A 23328-nucleotide genomic window follows, 5' to 3' on the forward strand; every position below is an offset into this window, starting at 1 on the left:
CACTGTAAGCGTGAAGGACAGGGTCTTAGTAGAAGGCAATTAAAATAGTGGTGTCAAGCAGCTGATTGTATCCGTATGTCCAGGATCCTTGACGCGTTTCTCGGCAGCATATGATGGGCTCAGGGGCTGTATGCCATCTCAGGATGGTGTACAGTATCACTAACAAGTTTTGAAAAAAAAATGCTTTTTGGGAACTTGATGAATAGCACAATTTCTTTAGTACGAGAGTGTGGAAATTATCGTGGCAGGTTTGTAACAAGGAGATATGAGTGATATCCAGGGGCATAACTAGAAATTTGTCAGCCCCATAGAAAAACATTTAAGGGGCCCTCCAACTCAGCTCTCCTCCACAGTTGGTATGGCTAGTGCTGCACAAGAGATGTGGTTAGTGTTCACATCCAGGGATCAGGATGCGAGAAGTAGTAGTAGGATGAAGGGGACAGGACAAAAGTAGTAGTGTGGATCAGGGTGGCAGGCTGGGAGTAGTACTTGGGGGAGCAGGGGGGCAGGCTTGGAGAAGAAATAATACAGAGCAAGGGGCAGGTTGGAAGTAGTAGTAGTGCAGAGCAGGAGGGACAGGCTAGGAGTAGCAGTCATAAAGCAGAGCGGGGGGCGGGCTGAGGTTAGTAGTTGAGGGGGGAGCAGGGGGGGCAGGCTGGAGAAGAAGTAGTGTAGAGCAGGTGGCAGGTTGGGAGTAATAGTAGTGCAGAGCAGGAGGGGCAGGTCAGGAGTAGCAGTGCAGAGTGGGGGTCAGGCTTGGAGTAGTAGTGGTGTAGAGCGGGCAGCAGGCTGGGAGCAATTGTAGTGCAGAGCAGGGGGCAGGCTGAGAATAGTTGTTGTGGGGAGCAGGGGGACAGGCTGGAAGAAGAAGTAGTGCAGAGCAGGGGGGCAGGTTGGGAGTACTAGTAGTGCAGTGCAGGAGGGGCAGGTCAGGAGTAGCAGTAGTTGTGCAAAACAGGGGGGCAGGCTGGGAGTAGGAGTTGTGGGGAGCAAGGGGCAGGCTGGGAAAAATAGCGCAGAGCAGGGGGACAGGTTGGGAGTAGTAGAAGTAGTGCAGAGCAGGAGGGGCAGGTTGGGAGTAGCAGTAGCAGTGCAGAGCAGGGGCAGGCTGGAAATAGGAGTGGTGGAGAGCAGGGGGCAAGCTGGGAGTAGTAGTGGTGGGGAATAGGGGCAGGCTGGGAGTGGTAGTAGTGGGGAGCAGAGAACAGACTGGTGGTAGTGGTGGTAACTGGGAAGAAGCAGCCAGGATGGAAGTGGAAGCTGAACAAGTATGTTACCTCATCTCTGTAGCTTCCGGGTCACAGCCGCCGCTCGTGCTCACAGCAGCTTCACAGGTCATGGATGGCCTGTGTGGGTATGATAGACTGTACCGCTCCTCCCAGCTCCTAGGCAGCAGCAGTAACCATCTCCTCCTTGCGTAGCCCAGCTCACTTCCTCTAGCAGTGCAGTGCAGTACCATGATACAGGGGCTTGGACCAGTGGCGGAGGATGAGGAGGTATGTGCCCGAGAAGACTGCACAGATGACTAGTGGTGGCTATAGGTTCTGGAGCTGGGCACAGTGAAATAAAAAAAGTCTGCACACAATTGAATAGCAAAAATCCCATACCTGCTGGAAAAACCCCACAGGTGTGAGATTTTTGCTATTGTCACACCTAATTGAATATGCCCCTTAAGTTTCATTGATGTGAACACACGCACTTTTTGTTATTAATATGACTTAATTGTGCAATAGCCTATGATTGGTTTACAGAAGGAAGGAATTGGCCATGTCCTCCAAATTTTACGGTAGTGTAAAACACTGTTGAATCTCCTCTTTCGTCTATGGTTCATGATCAGGAACATTAGTTACACTGGTATATGACACATGCTGTCTAAGGGGGATTCGGTCAAGATGCCAGCTGTCGGGATCAAGGCAGCCAGAATGCCGACAGGCATCAGAATCCCAACAGCTGTCAGAATCCCGGTGCTGGAATCCCAACAGGATCAGGAGACTGACCCCGGATTCCCGACTGTATGTATAGCGGGCAGGTCTGGGCCAGTATGCCAAAAAGTGCATGTGTTCACATCAATGAGACTTAAGCGGCATATTCAATTAGGTGTGACAATAGCAAAAATCTCACACCTGTGGGGTTTTCCCAGCAGGTATGGGATTTTGTGGGGTTATGTTTAGGCGCCTCCTGGGGGTGTTAGGTATGTGGGGGGGAGGTTAGGGTTAGGCTACTTAGGGCCCACCGCACGGAAGTTTGGTTTAGGCACTATGGGGGGGGGGGGGAGGTTAAGGTTAGGCTGCGGGCACGGAGGGATAGGGGACAGTGGGGAATATACTGACATCCCCCATCGATATTTAGAAAATCAGGATGCCGGCATCGGAATTCTGACCACTGGCATATCATACTGGATCCCAGAGCTGTAACTAGACATTTTGGTACCCTGTGCCAGAAATATAATTGGTGCACCCGGTGGCACCAAGGACAAAGTTAGTGCTAGGTGGGATGTCCTTAAAGATTATGGGGACTTAGGCCAGAAACTAAAGGGAAGGACATTATTATTATTACCAGTTACTTATATAGCGCACACATATTCCGCAGCGCTTTACAGAGAATATTTGCCCATTCACTTCAGTCCCTGCCCCAGTGGAGCTTACAATCTATATTCCCTATCACATGTACACACTAGGGTTAATTTTGTTGGAAGCCAATTAACCTACCTGTATATTTTTGGATTGTGGGAGGAAACCGGAGTACCCGGAGGAAACCCACGCAAGTACGGGGAGAATATACAAACTCCGCACAGTTAGAGCCATGGTGGGAATCGAACCCATGACCTCAGTGCTGTGAGGCAGTAATGCTAACCATTACACCATCCGTACTGCCCCGGTAATCCAAGGTAATATTCTCCGAAATACTACCTGTGCCACGCGCTAGCCCAGGGAGGCAGAGGGAGATCTGGGAGATAAATGTGTGGCTTAGAGACTGGTGTAGGAAGGAGGGGTTTGCGTTCCTGGAACACTGGGCGGACTTCTCAGTCAGGCTCCATCTTTTTTGTCGTGATGGATTGCACCTGAATGAGGAGGGGGCTGCGTTAATGGGGAAAGGATGGTTAGAAGGTTGGAGGAGCTTTTAAACTAGGAGCCTGGGGGGAGGGTTTAGCTAGAAACTATGGGTCATGCAGTGAGAATAGTAGGGATGGTGGTAGTGAACTAAATGAGGGTGGAGAAGGGGGAGGGAAAGAGCAGCGGCAAGGGTATTTACATGGGTACTAAAAAGGGTATTACCAAAGGTATTGCCAAAACATTAACTAACAACAATTGTGGGTCATGATTACAGCCTATAGAAAATGATGTAAGTAGCATAAGGGAAAATACTTATGTCGGGACGGAGAATTTAGAAGGACTAAATGGATTGATCAAGGAGAATAGTAAGTATAATGGGTGGATAGGGATAGAGGAGAAGAACTGTCAGTAAGAGTAACTCTAGGGTGGCACTTGTAAACAATGATAGGATACCCTTAAAAAAACAAACAGACAAGTGAAACACTAAACTAAAATGTATGCTTGCGAACGCAAAAAGCCTAGCAGGTAAAATGGAGGAATTGGAATTGTTAGCATCAAAGGCTCAGTATGATATTATAGGTATTTCGGAAACATGGTGGGACCACTCTCACGACTGGGTTGCAAACCTGGAGGGGTATTCTCTTTTCAGGGGGGGCAGGGCTAACAAAAGAGGACGAGGTGTATGTCTTTATGTTAAACCATCTCTTAAACCATACTTAAAGGAGGTTATTTACAAGGGGACTGGAGATAATGTGGAGTCACTATGGGTTGAAATCTCAAGTGGGGGCATTGATGCAATAGGAAGAACAACTCTTGCAGCAAATTGAAAAGGCTGCGGGATTGGGGGACATCCTAGTGATTGGGGATTTAAATTATCCTGATATAAACTGGAGTAATGATTCATGTTTTAATGCTAGGGGCAACAGGTTCTTAAATATGTTAAAGGATCACTACTTGTCTCAATTAGTCAAGGACCCAACTAGAGGTAAAACTACTCTGGATCTAGTATTTACTAATAATGTTGACATTATATCAAACACTAAAGTTGGGGAGACTTTGTGTAACAGTGATCACTATATGTTCACATTCAACATCAGTTTCAAGAAACAAAGCTATAAGGGATCAACCAAAACATTTAACTTTAGAAAGGCTAACTTCAGTATGCTGAGAAGTGCACTAAACGACATTGACTGGGAAGTTTTGTTTCATGGCAAGAACACTACGGAAATGTGGGATGCTTTAAAAGGGTTGCTAGATAGCAATATTCAGAAATATTCCCATGGTCAGTAAATGCAGGAGTACCAAACTCAAACCGATGTGGCTTAATAAGAAGGTCAAGGAAGAAATGGATAAAAAGAAGCATGCTTGCAAAGCATCTAAATCTAATGGAAAGGAGGAGTCATTCCAGTACTACAAAGAATGCAATAAAAGATGCAAAAAAGCAATAAGAGCAGCTAAAATTGAAAATGAAAAGCAAATCGCTATGGAGAGAAAAAACAATCCTAAAAAGTTTTTTAAATAATAAACAGTAAAAGGTTAAAAAAGGAGAACGTGGGTCCAATAAAAGATTAATTTGGAGTATTGACAAATGATGACACAAAAAAAAAGCGGAAATACTGAACAATTTTTTTTCATCTTTCTTCACCAGAGAAGAACTGACGGTGAGAGTAGTGCATAGCGATAGTGACAGCAATGAATCATGGCTAGATACTTGTTTAAGCAAAGAAGTAGTCCGGGAGAGACTAAGCAAAATTAAGATTAATAAATCACCTGGCCCAGATGGACTTCACCCGAGGTCACAACTAGCAAGACACCTATACTTGATTTTCAATAGTTCAATAGATCAGGCATGGTACCAATGGATTGGCGTATAGCTGAGGTAGTGCCATTATTTAAAAAGGGATCTAAAAATCATCCGGGTAACTACAGACCAGTTAGTATGACATCTATAGTGGGGAAAATATTGGAAGGAATTTTAAGGGATAGCATATAGGAGTTTAAATCTGGGCGTCTAAATGGAGAATGAGGTTCAATATAGAAAAATGCCAGGCTATGCATTTCGGGACTAAAAACAAACTTGCATCCTACATATTAAATTGGGAAAATCTAGGGGTATTGGAAAAACATTTGGGGGTACTCATTGATAATAGGCTTAATAACCCTATATAATGTCAAAGTGCAGCAAAGAAGGCAAGTAAGGTGCTAGCGTGCATAAAACGGGGAATTGAGACAAGGGATGAGAGTGTAATCCTGCCGCTATACAAATCATTGGTACGTCCGCACCTGGAATATTGTGTTCAATTTTGGGCACCACATTCTAAAAACGATATCTGTGAACTCGAAAGGGTTTAAAGGCGTGCTACTAAATTGATTAAAGGGCTAGTGGGACTGAATTACGAGGAAAGGCTTACTAGGTTGAATATGTATACACTGGAAAAGAGGCGTCTAAGAGGAGACATTATTATAATCTTCAAATATGTAAAGGGACATTACAAAGAGTTATCAGAGGAATTGTTTATTTAAAAAACTATGTATAGTTCATAAGGGCACTCGCTGAGGGCACTCGCTTCCTATGCAAATAGGAAAGGTTTCTTCACTGTTAGGGCAATAAGGATCTGGAATTCCCTGCCAGAGAAGGTGGTAATGGCGGACTCTGTAAATTAATTTAAAAATGGATTGGATACATTTCTGACTGAAAAAGATATCCATAGTTATAGCATTTAAAATATTGACAATGATAATCTGGGAGGAACATGATTTATAGTTGTTAACTAGACATAAAATATTACTTCAGCAGGGACATTATAATGAACTCGGCTTAATACAGAATACAGGTTGAACCCGATGCGCATCTTTTCAACCTCAATAATTATGTTACTATGTTACAGTCCCCTTATACAATGCCAGGTAGAGCCCCTCATACACACTGCATCAAGTCGAATTTCCTTTTTACACACTGCACCAGGACGAGCGCACATTCCTTTTACACATTGCACCAGGTAGAGTCCCCTTTTACACATTGCACCAGATAGAGCCCCCCTTTCCTTTTACACATTGCACCAGGTATATAAGGGCCCTAGGCTGATAGCTGAGGGTCCCCTCTTTCCTGGGGTACCAGATTTTTTAAAATCGGCTCTGGGGAAACGGAGATATCCGACTTCAAAGCAATGGTCCTCAACCAAGCTTATTAATTGCTTTTCCCAGCCAGATATCTCGGATTTTGTCTGACTTTGAGTTTTTCTGATGGTATAGCCCAAAAGCTGGGACTCTCCTCTTTTGGTGGACACTGGCAGCTTGTCTCTACTATGCCCAAATCCAGAGATATCAGCCTTCCAGCAGCTGGCTCCAGCTCCACATGCCTCTAGTTTTTTTTATCCCATTCAAAGCTAAGAAATCTATTTCCAGGAACTTGAGATATCGGTAGTCAAGCAAGCTACCCTCCCACCAGAAAATGATGATTATTAAGCCCACTCCAATATACACCCCTCCCCAGTGGTGCAAGTGGGCGGGTACGGGTGGGTACGGCGTACCCGTAAGAATTTAGCCGTGGGTACGCCGTACCCACATCGACGGGCCGCCGCTCCTCGCACCGCCGCTGATGTGAGGGAAGGAGAGCGCAGCCTGTGCCTCTCCTTCCCCTCAGTCTCCGGCGGGTGTCATAGTTTAATTCAGCGCCGATCCGTGAGCCAATCAGAGCTCGCGGTGCGAGCTCTGTTTGGCTCACGGATCGGCGCTGAATTAAACTGTGAGACACCCGCCGGAGACTGAGGGGAAGGAGAGGCACAGGCTGCGCTCTCCTTCCCTCACACAGGACGGCAGCGGCCAGCGGCAGCGGTGAGCAGGGAAGGGGGGGGGGACATGTTATACCCGGCACTGGGGGATATCTGGCACTGGGGGGGCATGTTATACCTGGCACTGGGGGATATCTGGCACTGGGGGGGCATTTCTATCTGGCACTGGGGAAGCATTTCTATCTGGCACTGGGGGATATCTGGCACTGGGGGGCATATATACCTGGCACTGGGGGATATCTGGCACTGGGGGGCATATATACCTGGCACTGGGGGATATCTGGCACAGGGGGGCATGTATACCTGGCACTGGGGGATATCTGGCACAGGGGGGCATGTATACCTGGCACTGGGGGATATCTGGCACTGGGGGCATATCTGGCACTGTAGGGGCATTTCTGTATCTGGCACGGGGGGCAATGTATATCTGACACAGTGGGAGCATTTGTGTATCTGGCACTGTGGGGCAATGTGTATCTGGCACTGTGGGGCAATGTATATCTGGCACTGTGGGGCAACGTGTATCTGACACTGCAAGGCAATGTATATCTGGCACTCTGGGGGCATTTCTGTATCTGGCACTTTGGGGCAATGTGTATCTGGCACTGTTAGTCAATGTGTATCTGGCACTGTGGGGCAATGTATATCTGGCACTGTGGGGCAACGTGTATCTGGCACTATTGGGGTCATACGTGTATCTGCCTCTCCCCCATATGTGTATCACGCCCCCATTTTAATTGGCCACGCCCCATGTGGCATTTGGCCACACCCATTTTTTTGCGCACGCGCCGAAGGCGCGCGCACACAGTACCCGTAAGACATTTTTTCTACTTGCACCACTGCCCCTCCCCTATGTATTAAACACCCCCTACCACTCTGGAAGTAATTTACCAGGGCCCCTTCATTCATCCCAATGCTCCCTTCTACAGTTAAGTGTTCTCCCTCCTACCCCATCTGTGCAGTAAAGGAGTAACTAGCAGAAATGACTGCCTCATTTCCTACATGCTGAGCGGAACATAGGGCCTGGTTCACGTTCAAACCCCCCTCCCTCCTTTATCAAGCAGAAATTGTGATCACACCGCAATTTCTGCTTGATCTCTAAAATTAAGGAAACCTCCTGCCGGCGCAGCCTGGCTGCACCTGCAGGGGGCCTGCCTCCATCTTTTGATTGCGGTGGCTGCGTGTGACATCATGCAGCCGCCCCGATCATGTCCCTGTCACGCCCCCCCATTCACGCTGGCACGCCCCCCATTTTTAAGCCACACCCCCGCAACCCTTAGTCTCTGCCTTGGAAAAGGAGCAATGCCCCCACCCCACGAATGTCTCATTTGCATTTTCTGCGTGCGCCCACAGAATATGTGGGCGCAGGACGGGCCCTGTGCATGCATCGCATACTTTTAGTAATTTTTGCGTTAGGATTGCGTATTGCGACCCAACCTGAATCGGGCCCATAGAACACCCGCTACCACCCACGGGATACCCCTTCTGCTAGAGGATGGATAGGGGCCCCAGTACATTACTGTGCCCAGGGGCCTACACAGCTGTTTAGACAGCTCTGGTGTGTGTGTGTGTGTGTGTGTGTGTGTGTGTGTGTGTGTGTGTGTCTGTGTGTGTGTTATACTTCCTTCAGCCTCTAGAGCAGCTGCTTCCACCTGGCTGCCAGCTTGTCACCCACGCTGTGTTCTTCTCCTACTGTGGACATTGGGACTTAGGAGGGGCGGAGCATAGGTGGTACAGGATGCTGCAGTCACTGCAGCATGCCACTGCCCAGCTGCCTGTCACTGTGTGAGCAGTAGCCGGTATAGTACAGCACTGGTGGGGGCGGCGACGGGAGCGCAGTTGTGAGGGTGCTGACTATCTAAGGATGCATGGGTGATTCTGCCCCCCGTTCCGACACCCAGAACAACTATCTAAGGTGGCCTGCGTCCAATTCTGGCACCAAGCACGGTTATCTAAAGATGCCTCTATGTTCTGCACCCCATCACGGTACCCAGAATGGGTATCTATTGTGGTCTGCGCCCCGTTACGGCTCCCGGAATGGATATCTAAGGTAGTCTGCACCTGTTCCGGCACCCGGATTGCCTATCTATGGTGCCCTATGGTCTGTTCTCACTTTGTAAGGGGGTATTGGTGTACTGCACCTCCTTCCAGCACCCGGAACTGCTATCTAAGGTGGGCTGTGCTCCGTTCCAGCACCTGGAACACTATCTACGTTCCAGCACCCGGAATGGCTGCATTATGTGGTCTGGGTGTTCTACACCCCGTTCCGGCTATCTAAGGTGGTCTGCGGCCCATTCCGGCATCTGGAATGCTATCTACGGTGATCTGCACCCCGTTCCGGCACCCAGAATCGCTGCTTAATGTGATCTGGGTTTTCTGCACCCCGTTCCGGTACCCGGAATGGCTATCTAATGTGGTCTGCACCTCGTTCAGGCACCCAGAACGGCTATCTAAAGTGGACTGTGCCCCATTCCGGCACCTGGAATGCTATCTACGGTGATCTGCTGCCTGGTCCAGCACCCGGAATGGCTGTGTAATGTGGTCTGGGTATTCTACACCCCGTTCCGGTACCCGGAATAGTTATCTAATGTGGTCTGCACCTCGTTCAAGCACCCAGAACGGCTATCTAAAGTGGACTGCGCCCCATTCCGGCACACGGAATGCCATCTACGGTGATCTGCTGCCTGGTCCGGCACCCAGAATGATTGCGTAATGTGGTCTCGAATTTTTGCACCTTCTTCCAGCACCTGAAATGGATATCTAAGGTGGTCTGCGGCTCATTCCGACACCCGGAACGGCTATCTAAGGTGAGAAAAACAAAGGGATTTTCCCCACGCACTCTGCTTGCTGTTAGTAAGAAGAACTATATACTATGTAATAATAGAAAATTTAGAGTGATATGCTGCCTGTTTCAGCACCCAGAATGGCTGTGTGATGTGGTTTGGGTGTTGTGCACCCCGTTTTGGTAACCGACACGGCTATCTAATGTGGTCTGCACCCCGTTCCGGCACCCGGAATGGCTATCTATGGTGGTCTGTCCCTGCTCCTTCACCCGGAATGCCTATCTATGGTAGTATGCGGCCCATTCCGGCACCTGGATTGGCTATCTACAGTAATCTGCTGCCCCTTCCGGCACCCCTTCTGACTGTGTTCTTCACCCCTTTCCAGTACCCGGGATGACAATCTATGGTGGTCTCCTGCCTGTTCAGGCTCCCGGAGTGGCTATCAAAGGTGGTCTGCAGCCCATTCCTGCACCCGTTTTGGCTATGTAAAGTGGTCCTGGTTTTCTGCACCTCCTTCCAGCACCCAGAACGACTATGTAAGGTGGTCTGCGGCCCATTCCGGCACCCAGAACTGCTATCAAAGGTGGACTGCGCCCCGTTCCAGGACCCGGAATGGGTATCTAAGGTGGTCTGCATCCTATTCCGGCACCCAGAACGGTTGTCTATGATGGTTTCAGCCCAGTTCCGGCACACGGAACAGGTATCTAAGGTGGTCTGCACCCTATTCCAGCACCTTGAACAGCTATCTATCTGAGGTTGTCTGGGTGTCCTGCACACCATTCCGGCACATGAAACAGCTATCTAAGGTGGTATGCATCCTATTCCGGCACCCGGAAAGGTTGTATATGAGCTGGTCTGTGCCTGTCCCGGCACCCGGAACAGGTATCTAAGGTGGTCTGCACCCTATTCCAGCACCTTGAACAGCTATCTACGGTTGTCTGGGTGTCCTGCACAAAATTCCAGCACCTGAAAAAGCTATCTAGGTTATCTAAGGTTGTCTAAGGTGGTTTGCGCCCTGTTCCGGCACCCGGAACAGCTATCTAAGGTTATTTGGGTGTTCCGCACACCATTATGGCACCCGGAACGGGCATCTATGGTGGTCTGCGTCCTAATCCAGCACCATGAACAGCTATCCAAGATTGTTTGAGTGGTCTGCACACCATTCCGGTAAAAGGAACGGGTAATTAAGGTGGTCTGCATCATATTCCGGCACCCTGAATGGCTCTCTAAGGTTGTTTGAGTGTTCTGCACCCTGTTCCGTCACCAGGAATGGATATCTAAGCTGGTCTGTGTACTGTTCCGGCAGCCATAACGACTATCTAAGGTGGCCTGCGTTCCATTCCATCTCCTGGAATAGCTATCTAAGGTTGTGTAAGTGTTCTGTACCCCATTCCGGCACTTGGCACGGGTATCTAAGGTGGTCTGTGTCCTAATCCGGCACCCAGAACAGCTATCTAAGATTGACTGGGTGTTCTGCACACCATTCAGGCACTCGGAAAGGCTATGTAAGGTGGACTGCGCCTCGTTCTGGCACACGGAATGCTATCTACTGTGATATGCTGCCTGGTCCGGCACCCAGAAAGGCTGTGTAATGTGGTCTGGGTTTTCTGCACCTCCTTCAAACAGCCGGAACGGCTATCTATGGTGGCTTGCGGCCCATTCCAGCACCCGGAACAGCTATCTAAGGTGGCCTGCACCCTATTCTGGCACACGGAATGGCTATCTACGGTGATCTGCTGCCTGTTTTGGACCACGGAATGGTTGTGTAATGTGGTCTGGGTGTTCTTCACCCCGTTATGGCACCCGGAGCGGCTATCTAAGGTGGACTGCGCCCCATTCCGGCACCCAGAATGCTATCTACGGTGATAGCCTGCCAGGTACGGCACCCAGAACGGCTATGTAAGGTGGACTGCGTCCCGTTCAGGCCCACGGAATGGCTATCTACAGTGATCTGCTGCCTGTTCCGGTCCCCGGAATGGCTGTGTAATGTGGGCTGGGTTTTCTGCACCTCCTTCAAGCACCCAGAATGGCTATCTAAGGTGGTCTGTGGCCCATTTTGTCAACCGGAACGGCCATCTACGGTGGTCCTTGCCCTATTTCGGCAACCAGAATGTGCTCCCACTTTTCTGGGTTTTTTAATTATCCCCTCCTCTCCTGTCTGTGTTTTTTGGTTACAGTGACAACCCCTGTTCCCCTGCCACGGACCACTTACCTCCATCTCTCAAAATCTTGCAGCCTTCTGCCTTCTCCCGGCTCTTTTGTCTGGCAGCATTGTGTCTTCATTACAGCAGACGTGCGACGCTGCCGGGAGCCAGGAACCGGCGCTGCTATCTCAGTAAATATTTCTGCCGGGGCAACAGCAATCCACCACTGGCTGGTATGTGGGACATGCAGAGGGGACTATGTGGCCGGAGCTCAGCTCCAACCATGTAAGCAAGCCCGCCGACTGACTCCCCCGGCACATACCCCGCTCGCCCCACCCTTATTACGCCTCTATTTGCTGTGGGGGCTATTCAGAGTTGTTTGCAGAAATTTTTCACACACAGCAAAATCTGCGACTCACATGATGGGGGCCACCCAGCATGTGTGGTGCCAAAATGCGATGCGTTCACAATTTAATTGGGAACCCATCGATTAAAGGTCGACATCTGCTTGCTCAGCCTGGCTGCGCATGGGGCATCGCCACCATGTTTCCATATGTAGGAAATGTAGGCGACATCATAGACTTGCCCCCAAAAAATGTTCATGACACACCTGGGTTATCCGATGTCCTCTCCTCCAATGCCATGTCGCCGTACGTCGCCTGTCAATCACCTAGTAATCGCAAACTTCTGGGATGTGAACGCATGGTGAAGGGTCGCAACATGCGCATTATGGCCGCTGGCTGCTGCATGCGAACGCAGTGGCTGTGTCCATCTCTGAGTAAGGCCCAGTGATCAGTCATAGCTGCACAGGGAGGGCTGACAGCAGGAGCCTCATCCTGGTGACCCGTGCAGCTATAATGGAAGTAAAAAAAAAAGGATTTTGGTACTTACCAGGTAAATCCTTTTCTTTGAATCCATAGGTGGCACTGGAGTACTCTTGGGATATGGACGGCCTCCATAGGAACAGGGCACTGAATATTTAAATTTAGAACACTCCACCCCTCCATATCCCAGAGTACCTCAGTGTTTTTTACTGAGCCGAACAGGAGCTATAGAGAGGTTAACAATGGAGTATTACATATAACATAACGGACAACAATGAAGTTGACACATAACGTCACTGACAACTAAACAGTTGACACCATAACCAGCACTTGATAATTTGAACCAGTCGGTGAGAGTGTGTTACCATAAGATCCCCTGAACTTACCACAAACCAGGTAAAACTGCTCTGGGTGGGCGTCCAGTGCCCCCTATGGATTCAAAGAAAAGGATTTACCTGGTAAGTACCAAAATCCTATTTTCTTTTTCATCCACTAGGGGTCACTGGAGTACTCTTGGGACGTACCAAAGCTTCCCCCGTGGGCGGAAGAGCTGTTTGGCACCTGTAACACTAGGCGGCCAAAGCTAGATGCTGATGCCGCAAACGTATCAAACTTGTAAAAGCACACAAACGTGTGCACTGAAGACCATGTAGCCGCACGGCAAAGCTGCGTCGTAGAAGCTCCACGACCAGCTGCCCATGAAGTTTCCATAGAACGTGTGGAATGAGCTATTACTGATGTAGGCGGCTGTAACCTAGCATGAAGGTAAGCCTGACATATGGTCAGTTTTATCCATCTGGATAAGGTCTGCTTAGAAGCTGGCCAACCCATCTTGGCAGTATTATAGAGAACAAACAACGTATCCGTCTTACGAACTGTAGACGTTCGGGATACATAAACGCGTAATGCGCGTACCACATCCAGAGTTCCAGAATGTGCTGTTAACACAGGAACTACTATTGGTTTATTGATGTGAAAAGATGACACTACCTTTGGTAAGAAAGCGGGATTCGTTCGAAGTTCCGCTCTGTCATCATGAAACACCAAATACGGTGGCTTGCATGACAAGGCACCCAAATCTGAAACACGCCTTGCCGAAGCTAAGGCTAGAAGAAAATTTTTTTCCAAGTGAGAAACTTTATATCCACTTGCTGTAAGGGTTCAAAATATGAAGACTGTAAGAAATCTAAAACCAGATTCAAGTCCCATGGCGCTGTAAGTGGAATGAATGGAGGCTGTACTCTGAGGACACCTTGCAGAAAAGTGTGTACCGACGGCAATAGAGCCAATCGTCTTTGAAAATAAATTGACAACGCAGATACCTGCACCTTTAGTGTAGATAAACGCAGTCCTCCATCTAACCCCGTCTGTAGAAATAACAAAAGACGGGATAACTTGAAAGATGATGTCGGAAACTTCCGAGCTTCACACCAACCTATATAGGCACGCCAAATTCTGTAATAATGAGCTGCCGTAACTGGCTTCCTAGCGCGTAACATGGTTGGTATAACCGATTCTGGAATGCCCTCACTTCTTAAGAGTGCGGTCTCAATAGCCACCCCGTCAAACGCAGCCACGCTAAATCGGAGTAAAGGAACGGATCCTGTTGTAACAAGTCCGGACGTAGTGGGAGCGGCCAAGGATCGTCTGCGAGTAGTCCGTGGGGATCCGAGAACCAAGCTCTCCGAGGCCAATGAGGCGCCACTAGTATGACTGTGACAGACTCTCTTTTGATCCGTTTTAGCACCAGAGGGAGCAGCGGAAACGGTGGAAACAGATACACTAGGCTGTACGGCCAAGCGATTGTGAGAGCATCCACCGCCACTGCCTTTGGATCTCTCGTTCTGGACACATACTGGAGCGTTTGGTGATTGTGGCGAGACGCCATCAGGTCCACTTGAGGGTAACCCCACCTCTGAACCAACATGTGAAACACTTCTGGATTTAATGCCCATTCTCCTGGATGAAAATCCCGACGGCTGAGATAATCAGCCTACCAGTTGTCCACTCCCGGAATGAACACTGCCGACAATATCACCTGGTGGTATTCTGCCCAATTGAGGATTCGAGCTACTTCCCGCATTGCCATGCGGCTTCTCGTTCCTCCTTGTTTGTTGATGTATGCGACTGCCGTCGCGTTGTCTGACTGCGCTTGGACAGTCTGAGAGCGAAGCATTGTGTATTGTCGTAGAGCATTGCAAATTGCGCGGAGTTCCAGGACATTTATAGACAGCAATCTTTCGTGATCCGCCCAGAGACCCTGGAGCTGACAATTTTGAACTACAGCTCCCCAACCTCTGAGACTCGCGTCCGTCGTTAGAATTATCCAATTCCAGCCGCCGAACAGTTTCCCTGCGGTTAAATTGTGTACCTTGAGCCACCAGAGTAGAGACACCTTTGCCCTTGGCGACAACCTCACCCTGTGGTGAATCTGCAGATGCGAGCCCGACCACTGTGCGAGCACATCCAGTTGAAATGGACGTGAGTGAAATCTTCCGTACTGAAGCGCTTCGAAAGCCGCCACCATTGTTCCTAAGAGGCGAATGCACAAATGTACCGAGACTGTGCGTGGCTTGAGCACTAATTGTACCAGATGGCGAATAATCTGTACTTTCTGTTGTGGTAGCTAAATTCTTTGATTTACCGTATCGAGAATCATACCTAGGAATTGAAGGCGTTGAGACGGAATTAGATGTGATTTCTTGAAGTTGACAATCCAACCGTGGTGAACCAGTATATTGTACGTTAGCAGCGCATGTTGGAGAAGCATCTGTTGAGACGGGGCTTTGATGAGCAGATCGTCTAAGCACGGAACTATTGTCACTCCCAGGGATCTGAGATTAACTATCATCACAGACATCACTTTGGTGAATACCCGAGGCGCTGACGAAAGGCCAAACGGTAGAGCCTGAAACTGGTAATGGTTCTGGCGTATTGCAAACCTCAAGAACCTCTGATGAGGCTGCCAAATCGGAATGTGTAAGTACGCATCCTTGAGATCTAGCGCAATCATGAATTCCTTTGGCTCTAAACCTGCAATTACTGAGCGCAGAGATTCCATCTTGAATCTGTAGTAAGTTACGTACCGATTGAGACCCTTTAAGTTCAATATTGGCCTGACTGAGCCATCCGGCTTCGGTACCACAAACAGACTGGAATAGTAACCCTGACCCTGTTGGTGTACAGGGACCGGAATCAAAACTGCTGAATTCAGTAGGGACTGAATGGCAATTTGCAGAACAGCCCTCTTGTCGCCCGAGAGAGGTAGGCCTGTCTTGAAAAACCGCAGTGGCGGAAGACAGTCGAACTCTATTTTGTAACCTCTTAACACTAAATTGCGGATCCACCCATCCGCGGATGTCTGGAACCACGCCAAATGGAACGTCTGAAGGCGTGCTCCCACAATCGGAGAACCGAGATGGGCTGGTAGCCCGTCATGCCACTGGCTTGTCGGTGACCTTAGCGTCCTGACGACTTGTGTTGGTTTGTTGGAAACTACGTCCTCGACCCCGTCTACTAGGCGTGGCTGTTCCTCTGCCACGTCCACGAAAGGACTGAGGTCGAAAAGATTTGAACGCAGGTCCAGAGTATCTCCGTCTTGGTACCGGTGGAGGCAATGGTAAGAAAACCGACTTTCCTCCCGTGGCCTCAGAAATCCATTTGTCCAATTCAGGACCAAACAACTTCTCGCCACCGTAAGGTAACGCCTCTATACCTCTTTTGACCTCTGCCTCCGCTTGCCAAGAACGCAGCCAGAGAACTCGTTGTACTGTAACCAGTGACGATGAAATGCGAGAAGTGAGCTGACAGACGTCAGTAGAAGCTGTACATAGATACTCCGCAGCCTCACACATTTGATCAGCAAGACGTATAAGGTGTTCGTCATGTAGGGCAGACTTGAGTTCTGTTATCCATCCTATGAGCGCCTTAGTGACCAAGATGCCAACCAAGCCAGGTCTCAGCAGCACTCCTGCTGCTATATACATGGACTTTAGCATAGTTTCTATTTTGCGATCTGAAGGGTCTTTAAGCGTAGTAGCAGTTGGCACTGGTATGGTTCATTTCTTTGTAAGTTTCGACACTGACGAATCAACCATTGGTGGATTCTCCCATGTACATGTCACAGAGTCTGGAAATGGGTAACTAGACTTAAATCTGCGAGGTATAGAAAACCGTTTATCTGGATTCTGTCGTGTTTCTACTAACATCTTATTAAGAGACTCCGAAACAGGAAAACACATTGGAGTTCTCTGTCGTTTAGTAAATACAACTTCATCATTTGTCAGAGGCTCCTCAGTTTCTGTAAACTTCAGAGACTGACGCACTGCTATGATGAGATTATCAATGCCTGAGCTGTTAAAATCCTCACTATCTGACTCCACTTCGCCCTCCTCACCCTCATCTTGTGCCGTGAGGTCTGGCATGGAATCGTCAGAATGCAACATAGCAGAAACTGGTAAATCATAAGACATATGAAATTTATCCCGTCTACCCAAAATGGATTTGGACCTTTCGCAAGGCTGAGACGCCTCCGGTAGTTCTGGCGGTCTCACCCTAGACTCAGATCTTGCCGCTTCCCGCTCTTGTCGAGCGGCAGTCAATTCTGATTGCAACCCAGCCAGTACATTGGCTAGCATTTCCCATGGAGGGTCTGGGGAGGAAACTGGCTTTAAAACCGGAGCAGAAATTGTATTTGTAACTGAATCCACAAAACATACTGTACATGTGGTAGATCCATCCGGTAACACACTGCCACAGACCTTGCAGTGATGCTTTTTAATTTTTGCTGGTGCCTTACTCATTAGGGAGACAGACAATACAATACACAAAAAAACAGACACTTGCACGACTCAGTAAAATAGTACTAAGGTGTCTCTATATATATATATGGCCAAGTGCAGTACACTATGAAATGTGATCCCAAATTCCCACTAACACCCCTGCGCCTCTGGTGGAGTAGAGATGTAGTACTGGAACGTTCTGGAATCACAACAGGAAGACGAAGGAAGCATGGTTAAAATGGCTGCCATGCTTAAACTTATAGTCACAGTACAGGTTATAATCTTTTAAACTGATATATAACCCTGTATGAAAATCCTGTGTAAATCATCCCTGCAGCCTAGCATACTGCTGTTTTTGCTGTTTATCCCCCCTCGTGCCGCTGATTGTACCCCCTCGTGCAACGCCTGTAATGCCCCCCCCCCCCCCCCGTATGCTCCGTTGCGGAGGCAGTATGCGGGGCGGGCAGCGTTAGTGTGGGGCGGCCAGCGGGAGCCGGGCAGCGGGACGCGCTGGAAACAGACAGCGGAAGGTGGGGAGCGCGGTCCTTTGAAGCGCTCTGAGCAGCGGCGGCGGCCGGAGCAGCAGCGGCGGCCGGAGCAGCGGCGGAGGGCGGGCGGGCTGTATAGGGATCCAAGCGGCCAGTATGGTGCGCCAGCGTAGCTATTAAAGAAAACATTGTCCCCACACAGCGGGGCGGCAGCGTGAGCTGACCGCCCCGACCAACATATCTGGACTCCTGTGGTGAGGCTCCGACGGGGCTTCTCTGTAAGCACCGGCCAGCCTTTCTGCAGGATGTCTGTCTGGCTGTGAGGGTGCTCTTTTATTGAGGACCGACACGCCAAAGCTGCTTGTAGCAGCTTGCACTATCCCTGACCCTGGCCTTTTGGAAGGGGGAGAGGGATGTGTATGAAAAAAGAAAAAAATATTAACAAAAAAATAAAAATATTCAAAATAATTGTGGACTAAGCCACAGAAGCCTGTTGCTACTTGAGCACAGAAAAACACTGAGGTACTCTGGGATATGGAGGGGTGGAGTGTTCTAAATTTAAATATTCAGTGCCCTGTTCCTATGGAGGCCGTCCATATCCCAAGAGTACTCCAGTGACCCCTAGTGGATGAAAAAGAAATATATGTGTGCCTGTGTGGCCCCCTCCCCCACCTTCAATGGACAAGTTATTATTTATTATATATAATACTGTATTGCACACATCCCCGCTCCCCATATGCATCAAGTGGCTATATATGATATGTAAGTAGAACAGCACCAGCATCTCCCTGTGCTGCTCCCGCTCCCTCCCTCTGTCCTGGGGAAGCAGCAGCGGGGTAGGAGGCTGTCATGTCTCCCCGCACACAGCAGCTTACGGACCCGTCCACCCATCCGCTGCGTGTGCAGGGCTGACACAGTCTCCCGGGAGCAGCAGCCGAACCTTTGTGAGGGGAGCCGGCTCTAAGCTCTCGCACCCCGCTGACAGGCTATTAGAGACACGCCCCCCGGACGGAAACATGCTTACAAAGTTCCTCAGTGGCAGGGGTTGCTGTAGGGTGCAGGTCTCATCCGGCGTTCTGGAATTTGGTCCGGTCCGGCTTTCACCGATTCGCTTTTAGTTATGGTCTGTACCTATTTTTGGCTCTCCAAATGTCCATTGAAAGTATAGGAAAAGGGGCGTGGCCACGTCCCCTTTACCAGTGGCCATGCCCCCTTATGTAATTTATACAGATTTTTATGTGTAAAATGTTAGAGGGTATGCATCTAGTCTGTCCCTTTTTTTAACCTTGAGGTAACCTCGACTCCATTTGATCATAAGTTATTTGTAAGGATATTCATATGCCTATTCCAAGTATGTTTACATTGCTCTACTGACTTAGCATATGGTAGATATTAGAATGGCCTAAAGGACCTGTGATGTCAGGGGGAGGAGCCATCTCACCAGGGGGAGGAGCTAGGCCACCAACTACTACCTTTAGTAACCCTGTGGCGAGAGTACTTTTCGGGTACCCTTTTCGGCCGTTGCTACATTCCCTGGTGACGTCAGAGGTCCCTTACCCAACTTGGATTTAGAACCAACTCTTAGCATACCCTCCAACATGGCTGAGCAGAAACTAGATAACTTATCTTATCTAATCTATCTATCTATCTATCTATTTATCTATCTAATCTATCTACCTATCTATCTATCTATCTATCTATCTATCTATCTATCTATCTATCTATCTATATCTATTATTATCATGCTCTGTGTTGCAGGGGTGAGCAGGTGACTGGTGCTGTGGCGGACTGGGATGCCACTACTAATACCTTAGGCACAGCCTATCTGTCTTTGCCCCTTCCCTATTGCCCTATTTCTGAAGCATCGATGTATACCAGTGAAATATTATCAGTAATTAATAATCATTAATTACCTGTCCTGGGTTTTCTTTGGCTGTATTTCCCCTTTGGTCGTTGCCGTGACAAGTCTGGAGTCAAGGTGGCCTCGCAATAGGCAGGGATGTAGCTTGCTTGATGTTCCCCTCACATGTTGCGTCATGGAGAATGCCCACCTGGAAAAAGAGAGAAGCGTGATAATATGTTCCTGGCAGACATTGATACTTAGAAAAGACAAAGGTGCAACATAAGGGCATGATAATGATTTTATCTTAACTCTAATATTATCTATTTACAATCTATCTTATCTACATATCTATCTACCTATCTTAACTTACCTTTAGGCGTATCTAATTACAATCTATCTTATCTATATATATAGATATAGATATATATAGATATATATATACACATCTATCTTAACTCTAATATTATCTATTTACAGTTATCTTATCTTATCTAATCTATCTATCTATCTATCTATCTATCTATATCTATTATTATCATGCTCTGTGTTGCAGGGGTGAGCAGGTGACTGGTGCTGTGGTGGACTGGGATGCCACTACTAATACCTTAGGCACAGCCTATCTGTCTTTGCCCCTTCCCTATTTCTGAAGCATCGATGTATACCAGTGAAATATTATCAGTAATTAATAATCATTAATTACCTGTCCTGGGTTTTCTTTGGCTGTAGTTCACCTTTGGTCGTTGCCGTGACAAGTCTGGAGTCAAGGTGGCCTCGCAATAGGCAGGGATGTAGCTTGCTTGATGTTCCCCTCACATGTTGCGTCATGGAGAATGCCCACCTGGAAAAAGAGAGAAGCGTGATAATATGTTCCTGGCAGACATTGATACTTAGAAAAGACAAAGGTGCAACATAAGGGCATGATAATGATTTTATCTTAACTCTAATATTATCTATTTACAATCTATCTTATCTACATATCTATCTACCTATCTTAACTTACCTTTAGGCGTATCTAATTACAATCTATCTTATCTATATATATAGATATAGATATATATAGATATATATATACACATCTATCTTAACTCTAATATTATCTATTTACAGTTATCTTATCTTATCTAATCTATCTATCTATCTATCTATCTATCTATCTATCTATCTATCTATCTATATCTATTATTATCATGCTCTGTGTTGCAGGGGTGAGCAGGTGACTGGTGCTGTGGTGGACTGGGATGCCACTACTAATACCTTAGGCACAGCCTATCTGTCTTTGCCCCTTCCCTATTTCTGAAGCATCGATGTATACCAGTGAAATATTATCAGTAATTAATAATCATTAATTACCTGTCCTGGGTTTTCTTTGGCTGTAGTTCACCTTTGGTCGTTGCCGTGACAAGTCTGGAGTCAAGGTGGCCTCGCAATAGGCAGGGATGTAGCTTGCTTGATGTTCCCCTCACATGTTGCGTCATGGAGAATGCCCACCTGGAAAAAGAGAGAAGCGTGATAATATGTTCCTGGCAGACATTGATACTTAGAAAAGACAAAGGTGCAACATTAGGGCATGATAATGATTTTATCTTAACTCTAATATTATCTATTTACAATCTATCTTATCTATATATCTATCTACCTATCTTAACTTACCTTTAGGCGTATCTAATTACAATCTATCTTATCTATCTATCTATCTATCTATCTATCTATCTATCTATCTATCTATCTATATATATATATATATATACATACATCTTAACTCTAATATTATCTATTTACAGTTATCTTATCTTATCTTATCTAATCTATCTATATCTATTATTATCATGCTCTGTGTTGCAGGGGTGAGCAGGTGACTGGTGCTGTGGCGGACTGGGATGCCACTACTAATACCTTAGGCACAGCCTATCTGTCTTTGCCCCTTCCCTATTGCCCTATTTCTGAAGCATCCATGTATACCAGTGAAATATTATCAGTAATTAATAATCATTAATTACCTGTCCTGGGTTTTCTTTGGCTGTATTTCCCCTTTGGTCGTTGCCGTGACAAGTCTGGAGTCAAGGTGGCCTCGCAATAGGCAGGGATGTAGCTTGCTTGATGTTCCCCTCACATGTTGCGTCATGGAGAATGCCCACCTGGAAAAAGAGAGAAGCGTGATAATATGTTCCTGGCAGACATTGATACTTAGAAAAGACAAAGGTGCAACATAAGGGCATGATAATGATTTTATCTTAACTCTAATATTATCTATTTACAATCTATCTTATCTACATATCTATCTACCTATCTTAACTTACCTTTAGGCGTATCTAATTACAATCTATCTTATCTATATATATAGATATAGATATATATAGATATATATATACACATCTATCTTAACTCTAATATTATCTATTTACAGTTATCTTATCTTATCTAATCTATCTATCTATCTATCTATCTATCTATCTATCTATCTATATCTATTATTATCATGCTCTGTGTTGCAGGGGTGAGCAGGTGACTGGTGCTGTGGTGGACTGGGATGCCACTACTAATACCTTAGGCACAGCCTATCTGTCTTTGCCCCTTCCCTATTTCTGAAGCATCGATGTATACCAGTGAAATATTATCAGTAATTAATAATCATTAATTACCTGTCCTGGGTTTTCTTTGGCTGTAGTTCACCTTTGGTCGTTGCCGTGACAAGTCTGGAGTCAAGGTGGCCTCGCAATAGGCAGGGATGTAGCTTGCTTGATGTTCCCCTCACATGTTGCGTCATGGAGAATGCCCACCTGGAAAAAGAGAGAAGCGTGATAATATGTTCCTGGCAGACATTGATACTTAGAAAAGACAAAGGTGCAACATTAGGGCATGATAATGATTTTATCTTAACTCTAATATTATCTATTTACAATCTATCTTATCTATATATCTATCTACCTATCTTAACTTACCTTTAGGCGTATCTAATTACAATCTATCTTATCTATCTATCTATCTATCTATCTATCTATCTATCTATCTATCTATATATATATATATATATACATACATCTTAACTCTAATATTATCTATTTACAGTTATCTTATCTTATCTAATCTATCTATCTATCTATCTATCTATCTATCTATCTATCTATCTATCTATCTATATCTATTATTATCATGCTCTGTGTTGCAGGGGTGAGCAGGTGACTGGTGCTGTGGCGGACTGGGATGCCACTACTAATACCTTAGGCACAGCCTATCTGTCTTTGCCCCTTCCCTATTGCCCTATTTCTGAAGCATCGATGTATACCAGTGAAATATTATCAGTAATTAATAATCATTAATTACCTGTCCTGGGTTTTCTTTGGCTGTATTTCCCCTTTGGTCGTTGCCGTGACAAGTCTGGAGTCAAGGTGGCCTCGCAATAGGCAGGGATGTAGCTTGCTTGATGTTCCCCTCACATGTTGCGTCATGGAGAATGCCCACCTGGAAAAAGAGAGAAGCGTGATAATATGTTCCTGGCAGACATTGATACTTAGAAAAGACAAAGGTGCAACATAAGGGCATGATAATGATTTTATCTTAACTCTAATATTATCTATTTACAATCTATCTTATCTACATATCTATCTACCTATCTTAACTTAC

This window comes from Pseudophryne corroboree, chromosome 8, assembly GCF_028390025.1.
Source record: "Pseudophryne corroboree isolate aPseCor3 chromosome 8, aPseCor3.hap2, whole genome shotgun sequence".
In the NCBI taxonomy this organism is placed as follows: Eukaryota; Metazoa; Chordata; class Amphibia; order Anura; family Myobatrachidae; genus Pseudophryne; species Pseudophryne corroboree.